The sequence below is a fragment of the Pleurodeles waltl genome, chromosome 7 (assembly GCF_031143425.1).
Source record: "Pleurodeles waltl isolate 20211129_DDA chromosome 7, aPleWal1.hap1.20221129, whole genome shotgun sequence".
Classification (NCBI taxonomy): Eukaryota; Metazoa; Chordata; class Amphibia; order Caudata; family Salamandridae; genus Pleurodeles; species Pleurodeles waltl.
Window position 1 is genome coordinate 1,034,304,590 of NC_090446.1, and position 10,390 is coordinate 1,034,314,979.

General features: G+C 40.9%; 1 long non-coding RNA gene across 1 annotated transcript; it reads right to left on the bottom strand.

Moving 5' to 3' along the window:
* Positions 1 to 874: 874 nt before the first annotated feature.
* LOC138245880 (uncharacterized) lies at positions 875 to 5,810 on the bottom strand. The gene is made up of 2 exons (XR_011194180.1): positions 3,211 to 5,810; positions 875 to 2,684 (listed from the first exon to the last, which is right to left on the bottom strand). It is a non-coding gene; the product is annotated as an uncharacterized lncRNA (long non-coding RNA).
* Between the last annotated feature and the right edge of the window lie 4,580 nt (positions 5,811 to 10,390).

Genomic DNA, 10,390 nt, shown 5'->3' on the forward strand with positions numbered 1-10,390 from the left:
AACACACTCTGATTAGCCACTGAGGTGTATTTAACCCTTTTTTAACCTTGGGGGTGAGGGGAAATGAAGCTTAATGCAATCTTTGTGAAAGACTAGGAGGTAAATTCACACAGTCACTGGTAGAACAAAAACAACAGTTTAAAGGTACCAAGTTTGCAGAAAAACAGGGAGCTAAATGTAATCAGTCACTGGTAGGGAAAAAGCACTTTTTAAAAAACTTACAAGAATACACAGATAGTCTGTGATCTTACCACCTTCTTTGACTCTTGCTCACTGCGCTCTTCAGGGCACAGAGAAGCTGGGTTCACATTCAGGAGGATTCAAGTGGATCTGCAGATCCATACCCCAATTAAAAAAACAAATACACATGCTCACAGATCCACATACCTACTTTCATGCTCACACACCCACTTATACACCCACAGAGCCACTCACACACCTATACAGCCACTCACAGACCCACTCACAAATCCTCAAAACCACTCACACACCCACTCACAGACCCATGTACACACTCATGCAACCACTTACATACCCACACAACCACTCACACACTCATTCACACACCCATACATCCACTTACACACTCACTTACAGACAGACAAAACCACTCACACACCCACTGACAGACCAACACACCTATCCACACACTCACAAACCCACTTACACACTCACACAACCACTCACACAGTCACTCACTCACATACACACAATCACACACCCATCACAGACCACAAAACCACTCACACACCTATGCAGCAACTCATACACCTATTCACACACCCACACAGCCACTCCCATGCCCACTCACACACTGTAGTGCTTTCCTCTTATTTTAGTTTCTAAGCACTAACATAACACAACAGAAATGCACTTCTGAGGTCAAAGAAGACTTTTATTGTTATTTTATTCTTCCCCAACCACAATGTTTATGAATGAATGACGAATTAGTAGCTTTCAAGTCCGCGTTAATCAAACAAAATATATCAGTTTGCAATATACACAGCAGGTTATATTTATAAGATATTGTATGCAAAGCAAAACAAATACTTCACCGTGTAGGAACTATTTACAGCTACATCTTTCTAAGGTCTGCAAGCTGGGGACCCCTGTCAGCCGCGAGAAAGAGTGTCATCTACCCACACGGGATGCTGGCAACTGGCGCCAAGCTCCAGCACGAGGTCCGGCAGATTCGAATCTGACTCTCTGCAGCCTGTTACATTCGTTACAAAGGTGTGCCCCCTCCTCTCAGACCTGGGAAACTGAGCAAGCCTTTTGGAGACTGGCCAGGTCTCCAAGACTACTCCTGTTCCCAAGCTCAAGGGAAGAGAAACAACGCCCATGTACTCTCTCTTATCAGGTCTAGTCTACTGTGAGAGCAAAACATCTTGGTTCTCTGGTGCAAAAACACAGCTTGGAAAAATACAGAACTATTCTCAACTGCAATGTCTAAATCCACGTTAAAGGCAATGGGCAGCTAACCTAAATATCAAATGCAATGTCATGTTAAAGGCAGTAGGCAGCTAACCTAAATATCAAATGCAATGTCTAGTGCCATGTCAAAGCCAATAGGCATCTAAGCTGAATACAAAATGCAATATATAATATCATGTCAAAGCCCATAGGCAGCTGAGCTGAATACAAAATGCAATGTATAATATCATGTCAAAGCCAATAGGCAGCGGAGCTGAATATCATGTCAAAGCCAATAGGCAGTTAAGCTGAATACAAAATGCAATATATAATATCATGTCAAAGCCCATAGGCAGAATATCTAATAGCATGTCAAAGTCAATAGGAATACATCATGTCAAAGTCAATAGGCATGCAATGTCAAAGCCAATAGGCGGCTAGACTGGATACAGCATGTCAAAGCCAATAGGCAGAATACAGAATGTAATGGCTAATGCAATGTCAAAGCCCATAGGCGGCTAAACTGAATACAGAAAGCAATGGCTAATGCCATGTCAAAGCCAATAGGCACAATACAGAATGTAATGACTAATGCAATGTCAAAGCCCATAGGCGGCTAAACTGAACAAAACATACCATGTGCTACTGGTGAACATTGAGCAACTAATATGCGCAGTGGTGAAACACAAAGTCATTGGTCAAAACAAAACTCCATCAAATAGCAGGACATTCCGCCCTTTGACCAATGAATTTTTGTTTCACATATCTCATATTTCAAACAAACAAAAAAACATCAGCACAAAAAAAAACATTATCAGCCAATCAGATTTGAATGATCAAAACAATCCCTGTAAAGCAATAGAAGTGAATTAACACATTGATCTCATAACCTTTCACATCAGATACATCTACATAGAAAAGACTGGGCAATTTTTTTTTTTTTTTTTTTCTGAATGAGTCTCTAATTCAACAGTGTTAGCAATTTGATGTGGCATGAGTTCTGCTCATGTAAAGGTGCACGGTCCACCTGAAAGGTTTTCTGGAAGATAAGCAAAAGTCAGAGTTCCATACGAGAGGGAAAAAAAAAAAAACACAGCAAACAAGTTGAACTTGAACTGAAGGCGCAGTTTGCGCAAAATGGATCCATGGTGCTGGCACTTTACTCAGCCAGGTTCAGGTTGGGGATTCAGTCCCTTCCCCGACCCCACACGCACACACCGGAAGGGGGACCACACAGCGCACTCAGGGACAGTGGCGAAACGTGGTAGGATCTGCAAAAGAAACAAGTATGACTTTTCTTGCAAATAACATTTTTCATTTAAACTGCACCCTTCCTCTTTCTTTCCCTGTTTTATAATCAGCAGGACGTTTTTGGGGCCCTTTGTTATATTTTCTGCAGGTTCTGGAGGGTCACTTGGGGCTTCAGCCCACACATCAGTACTGAGGTTTTTATCTGCTGCGCCACAGCTTCCTTTTTCTTGCACTGTCAGAAGGGCTGGGGCAGACTCCTTCTTTACCAAACCTCCATTCACTGCATTTTCGCCAATTTGGGCCATTCTGTCTCCAATTTGTATGAATAAATCAGATTCTTTTCTAGGTATCAGCATAATTTCGATTTTTCCTTGGTAATTTGCAGCAATCACTTTCCCTAAAACCTGATCAATTTGCCATTTCTGTTCTGGTAACTTTCCTCTCCCCAACTGCTCTGTGACTGCTTGCATGACAGATTGCTTTTGTGCATGCTGCACAGTTTTTATCAAATCTAGGGGAATGGGCATCTCTCTCATCTCTGCCCACCTGTAAGTGGCCTTTTCACATTTCTGGGGCACCCACATAGCCATCCCCACTAAGGCAGAATTCTGGGTGAACACTTCTCTCTCTGCATTTTTCTCATTAACATCTGCAAGGTAATTGAACCAGTTAGGTACAAGCCATGTGGCTAAAACATTATCAAAGAACCAAAAATCAGCGTAAAAATGACACATCTCACGTAGGTCTTGTTTTAAAATCTGACACACATTATACAACGCTGTTCCTTCTACTGTGCCAGAAAGCAACATTTCAGTCAATGAATCATTAGTAAAACAAACATGCTTTTTATCTTCAGTAGACACGAATTCAAATGGTGCACACAATTTCATTGATAATTCTTTTACCTGTGGTACTCTAGCCCTGTCTTGCAAGTACCAGATCCATTGTATGATTCTAGCTAGGGGCACTATTTTCTTTCCTTGTTCTTGATTTAAATATACATAAGTATTTCCTTCTTGCACTGCGCAGAAACCTAAAGTTTGCATTATTTCATTTGCCAAATCACAAGCGCGCAGCTGCATATTATTTTTCACAGTGACCATGTACAAAAGTGTTAGGATTTCTCTCAAATGAGGGCTATTCTTTTTCCAAAAATCAAACAAGCTAATGAAACTCGGGGTGTCTTGCTCTAAAATCCTTCCTTTTACTTGTGCATTTTGCAACGGTAACTCGTGTCCTGTTATCAGTTAAGGAATGCACTTTGGCTGCCAAAAACCCTGGCTCACACGGAAACTCAGTGCAGCTCGGAGCTGTCTTAACCCCCTCATTACTGGAATGGGACAAGAAAGATTCTTCAAAAACAGCCTTTTTATAACTTTCAGTCGGGCTAATTTGCTCACGTAAATTCCTATTTTCATGTTCCAACTTCCTACATTTCTCCTGCATTTCTCTGTAAGCAGATAAAGGTATCCAGACCTTTCTGTCATCATTACTTCCAAAACACACGTTTTCTACATATATACAACAGGAATTATTTCTCAAAACATTATCAGGCCTTTTAGCTACACATGCATTTTCTTCTGTAATTCCCCAAACAGAAAACAATTCACAGTTTTTCTTAGCACCATCAGGCAGTTCATCAACACATGTATTCTCAGACATGGTCTGCCGTGCTACTGTGATTCTCCAAACAGAAAACAATTTCTGTAATTCTCCAAACAACAAAAAACAATTACACTTTTAAAGTGTGCACTTAGAAATCTACTAACTCGTCAAACCCCTTCTTAATCACCTCTTAATGACCGGCCCCACTTCTGGTACCAATTGTAGTGCTTTCCTCTTATTTTAGTTTCTAAGCACTAACATAACACAACAGAAATGCACTTCTGAGGTCAAAGAAGACTTTTATTGTTATTTTATTCTTCCCCAACCACAATGTTTATGAATGAATGACGAATTAGTAGCTTTCAAGTCCGCGTTAATCAAACAAAATATATCAGTTTGCAATATACACAGCAGGTTATATTTATAAGATATTGTATGCAAAGCAAAACAAATACTTCACCGTGTAGGAACTATTTACAGCTACATCTTTCTAAGGTCTGCAAGCTGGGGACCCCTGTCAGCCGCGAGAAAGAGTGTCATCTACCCACACGGGATGCTGGCAACTGGCGCCAAGCTCCAGCACGAGGTCCGGCAGATTCGAATCTGACTCTCTGCAGCCTGTTACATTCGTTACAAAGGTGTGCCCCCTCCTCTCAGACCTGGGAAACTGAGCAAGCCTTTTGGAGACTGGCCAGGTCTCCAAGACTACTCCTGTTCCCAAGCTCAAGGGAAGAGAAACAACGCCCATGTACTCTCTCTTATCAGGTCTAGTCTACTGTGAGAGCAAAACATCTTGGTTCTCTGGTGCAAAAACACAGCTTGGAAAAATACAGAACTATTCTCAACTGCAATGTCTAACTCCACGTTAAAGGCAATGGGCAGCTAACCTAAATATCAAATGCAATGTCATGTTAAAGGCAATAGGCAGCTAACCTAAATATCAAATGCAATGTCTAGTGCCATGTCAAAGCCAATAGGCATCTAAGCTGAATACAAAATGCAATATATAATATCATGTCAAAGCCCATAGGCAGCTGAGCTGAATACAAAATGCAATGTATAATATCATGTCAAAGCCAATAGGCAGCGGAGCTGAATATCATGTCAAAGCCAATAGGCAGTTAAGCTGAATACAAAATGCAATATATAATATCATGTCAAAGCCCATAGGCAGAATATCTAATAGCATGTCAAAGTCAATAGGAATACATCATGTCAAAGTCAATAGGCATGCAATGTCAAAGCCAATAGGCGGCTAGACTGGATACAGCATGTCAAAGCCAATAGGCAGAATACAGAATGTAATGGCTAATGCAATGTCAAAGCCCATAGGCGGCTAAACTGAATACAGAAAGCAATGGCTAATGCCATGTCAAAGCCAATAGGCACAATACAGAATGTAATGACTAATGCAATGTCAAAGCCCATAGGCGGCTAAACTGAACAAAACATACCATGTGCTACTGGTGAACATTGAGCAACTAATATGCGCAGTGGTGAAACACAAAGTCATTGGTCAAAACAAAACTCCATCAAATAGCAGGACACACACACACTCACATCCACTTACACAACAACTTACACATTCACACATTCACACAACCACTTACACACTCATTCACACACTGCCTCACACACCCAGGTTACAGGGACTTTAGAGTTAGCAAATAGCAATAAAACAATAGAAATTCACTGAAACAAACAAAGGTTACAGGCAAGTTATAGTTAGTAATTAGAATTTAAAAAACACATAGAAATTCACTAAAAAAACAAAGATTACAGGGATGTTACAGCTAGGTTCAGAATTTACATGCACAAAACCATAGAAATTCAGCTGTTATAGTTAGGGTTATTTCAACTAACTATAACGCGTGCCCAAAGGTAACTATAACTCACACCATCACCATGCACAGCTCATTACCACACGTATTAAATAACTCATCTTGTATGACATAATTAATAATATTACTGCAACGTTTGCAGTGAAATTATAAATGAGAAAACTGTGCATGGTGGCTGCATGAGTAGTTACCCTAGGGCATATATTTATTTATATATGCATATATACATATATATATGTGTGTGTGTGTGTGTGTGTATACATTTATATATATATTATGTTTAGGATTGTGTTTTCATTTTTCGGTTTGCTTATATTTTTGGGGACAAAACCTTACAAAAACGTTTTGGCTAGTTTAAGCATGCAAAGCTTTGGGGAGTATCCATCATCAATCAGGAGCCAAGAATAAGGGCAAATCCACAGCAAATTTGCTGGTATCAGGTATCCTGACCCCGTAGGACAGACTAAGGGGTCTTGGCGGGACCCCTCTTGGGAAAAAATTGCCAACATTTTTTTTTCTTCCAGGCCATTCTGCAGATCTGCGGTGCTCAGCACGACCCCCAGTGTAAATCTGCAAGGGGTCTGCAGATCCAAAATCCAATAAAAAAAAATGCACGCACTCACACTCGCTGCACATGGCCAAAGGGTTGGATGCATGCAGGAGAGTTGACTGCCATGCGCGGAAGTGGTTGTAATAATCTATGGTAATAATATATTACTTTGCATAAAAAAACATACAAATTAATGGAAAAAATTAAGGTTGCAGGGACATTACAGTTAAGTTGACATTTTACCCATGCCAAACCATAGAAATTCAGCAGTTATAGTTATACTTATTGTTATTCTTATCTGACAAAATTATAATTTGTGCCATCAAGTAACTTTAGGTCACAAGTTATAGTTTCTTTACCTAAGTATAACTATAAGTGTTATTATAACTGCTGAATTTCAATGGTTTTGTATGGGTAAAACGCCAATCTAACTAAAAATGTCCATGTAACCTTTGTTTTTTTCCAATGAATATATATATATAAAGAAAATACCGTTAGAATGCTGAATAAATTATGTAGAACAGAAAGCAAGGAACTATGGGTAGTTCCCAAGTTTAGGTGGGGAGGTTGAGGGGCCAGAGGCACAAGGACACCACAACAGCTACAGTGACCAAATCTATCATGGCTCATGTTTATTTATGCATCAAACTAAAAATATGTGATCCTGGGGCCCCTATGTTTTGCAAAATTAACAGGGACATCCCCTACATTTATGTACCACTCTTTCCGATGTCATGTACATATCTACCCCTCTCTTCCATTCAAGTATCGTTGGGGCATCTAGGGCCCCCCAGCATCTAGCAGCGTCTCTTTTCGCTATTACCAGGGCCAAATTACAAAGCGTCAGTTGTCTGCAAGGGAGGTCGATGTCTCTGGGAATTCCCAAAAGGACGTACTTGGGGTCCTCCGGTATGTCTGTTTCAAATATATTACCCAGTTCAGTCAATAGGGTCCTCCAATAGGGATGCAGTACTGGGCAAGACCAGAGTATGTGAAAATGGTCTCCACTGGTGGCCCGCATCTCAAACAGTCAGGAAAGGATGCCGGAACCATGGTGTGGAGGAGTACCCTATAATAATATATTTTGCGCAGTATCTTAAGTTGAATGAGGCGCAATTGGATCTTAATCACAACCTCTCTTGGGAACATAAGTGCTACCTCCCACTCTACGTCTCCTAAATCACCTATTGCTTCTTTCCAAGTGGATCTCAGTTTCATAAGAGTGTCTGGCATAATATTATTAAGTGTCATATATTAGTGAGACCACTTTTTCGGGTATTTCCCCCATCAGGAGCCTGCCCTCCAGAGACAAATATTCCTGCAAATAGATTGGTATGGTGTAGTTAGAGGTATCAATAGCGCTGTGTGTCAGGGAGATGATATTCTTTTTTCAAGGCGGAGAAGGGCATTAAGTTTCCATCTACCAGTAGGTCACCTACCATTGATATGCTTATGTCATCCCAGCCTGTAAACCCTTTTAATTTAGTAATCGCTGTTCCCGTCCATAAGCCAATACGTTTCAAAGCTTTATGCCATATTGCTATCTTCGCCTGTGTGGCGGGTAGGAGGTGTCTGGTTCCAACACCCCCCCCCCCCTTCTAAACGTGCAGGTGGGTTCTGGTGTGGAATTTTGCTCTTTCCAGCGCCTAGGTAGGGTGCGTCTCATCTACGTGGCTCCAATAATTTTTTACCTGCAAATGCGATGCCCAATAGTAGGCTCTGCAGTCCGGTAACACAATCCCCCCCCCATTATAGCAATCTCTCTATAATATCTGTAGGGTAACTCGGATCTTTGTCTTAACAGAGGAGATGTCTTAGCTTGTTGTCTATTTTCAGAAAGGGTTCATCTGGTAGCCTATAGTAGCAATTCTGTAAGGCGCATAGAAACATAGAAGAAGTCACCATCTTAAACATGGCTGTATTTATTTTAAGGTATTAAGATATCTTAAGATAAAATAGTTATTATACATATTTGTACAAAGAAATACACATATCTAGATATATACATATAATCAGATTATAACATATTTACATACGCAGGGATATGCATTCCATTGCTGTTTGACTATAGTGGTTATGTGGGAAAGAGTCAACTCTTGAGTAGTCTTATGAAGACAAGATGAATTCCATGGTTTGGCCGCTTGAACAGAAAAAGATGTACCACCTATTGCCTTTTTCTTATATTTTGAGGCAGGGTGCAAATTTTGAGCGGAGGTTTCTTTGTTGAATGTATTTGGTGATTTTATTCCTGATGTTAAGCGATCCTTTTCCATGTACTGCTTTGTGGGTGATACAAAGCAGCTTGAAGGTGGCTCTTCCGGCAGCCAGTATCCAATGTAGGGCCCTCAAGGCAGGGGAGATGAGGGCTTGTGGCTTTACATGTAGGAGTAGTCTGGCAGTTGAATTCTGAATGTGTTGTAGTTTTTTCATAGTGGAAAAGGTGATCTATGGTAGAGGCCATTGGCGTAATCCAGTTTAGACAGTACAAGAGAGATAGTAGCCTGCACCTTGTATGGAAATCCAAGGTTGGGGAAGATGCATTACATAGTTTTCATGGTGATGAAGCTTGATCTTGCTAATGTGTCCACTTGAGCATTCATTGTTAACTTGGGGTCCATGGTAATTCCAAGATTTCTTACTTCCTTAGATAGTTTAGGAGGTGGTCCCAGATCGTCAGGCCAGGTATAGAGTGGGTTATAATTTTTCCAATCGCCACATGAGTATTTCTGTTTTGGAAGCATTCAGTGTGAGTTGGCTCCATGTCATCCTTTGATCATTGTCTCTGAGGCAACTGAAGATTTGTTAGATTCCAATGCCTTTGAGGCATTCCAGTTTAAGGAGTATCTGTGTGTCATCTGCATAGTTGTACTATGTGGGTTGAAAATCATTGATCATTGCCGGTAATGACATTATGTAGATGTTGAAAAGCATGGGTGAGATGATTGACCCCTGAGGGACCCCTGCTTTTGTGAAGTAGAGTTTGGACAAGAAATAAGGAGTATGAATGACATTAGTTCTGTTTTAAATGTAGGATGTGACCCAGTTAAGAGCAGTCTCATCTATGCCGGCTTCGTAGAGCCTTTGTATTAGGGTGGCATGGTGAACTGTGTCAAAGCCAGCTGAGAGGTCCAGGGGAAGTAGTGCAGCAACTCCACTGCGGTCTATTGTGTTTTTATGATCATCCCCGATGGCGATGAGGGCAGATTCAGTGCCTCTTTCTGGGCGGAATCTAGTTTGGTAGTCTGAAAGCATGGCGTTATCTTCAATGAATTGTGACATCTGGGTGAAAGCTGCTCTTTCTCTCAGTTTGCCTAGGAAAGGTCCATGTGTAATTGGGCTGTAGCTGTTGGGGTCATGTGGGTCCAGTTTTGTTTTCTTTAATAATGGGTGCATGCATGCCTTTTTAACCCCTTCGCTACCAGGCCTTTTCCCCCTCAGGTGCCAGGCCTTTTTTTGGCTATTTGGGGCAGTTCGGGCTTAGGCCCTCTTAACTTTTTGTCTATATAAGCTACCCATGCCAAATTTGCATCATTTTTTCCAACATCCTAGGGATTTTAGAGGTACCCAGAGTTTGTCGGTTCTCCTGAAGGAGACAAAGAAAGTTGCCAAAATACAACGCAAATTTAGTTTTTTTCAGAAAAATGGGAAAAAGAGCAGCAGAAGAAGGCTTTTGGTGTTTTCCCTGAAAATGGCATCAACAAATGGTTTGCAGTGCTAAAATCACCATCAT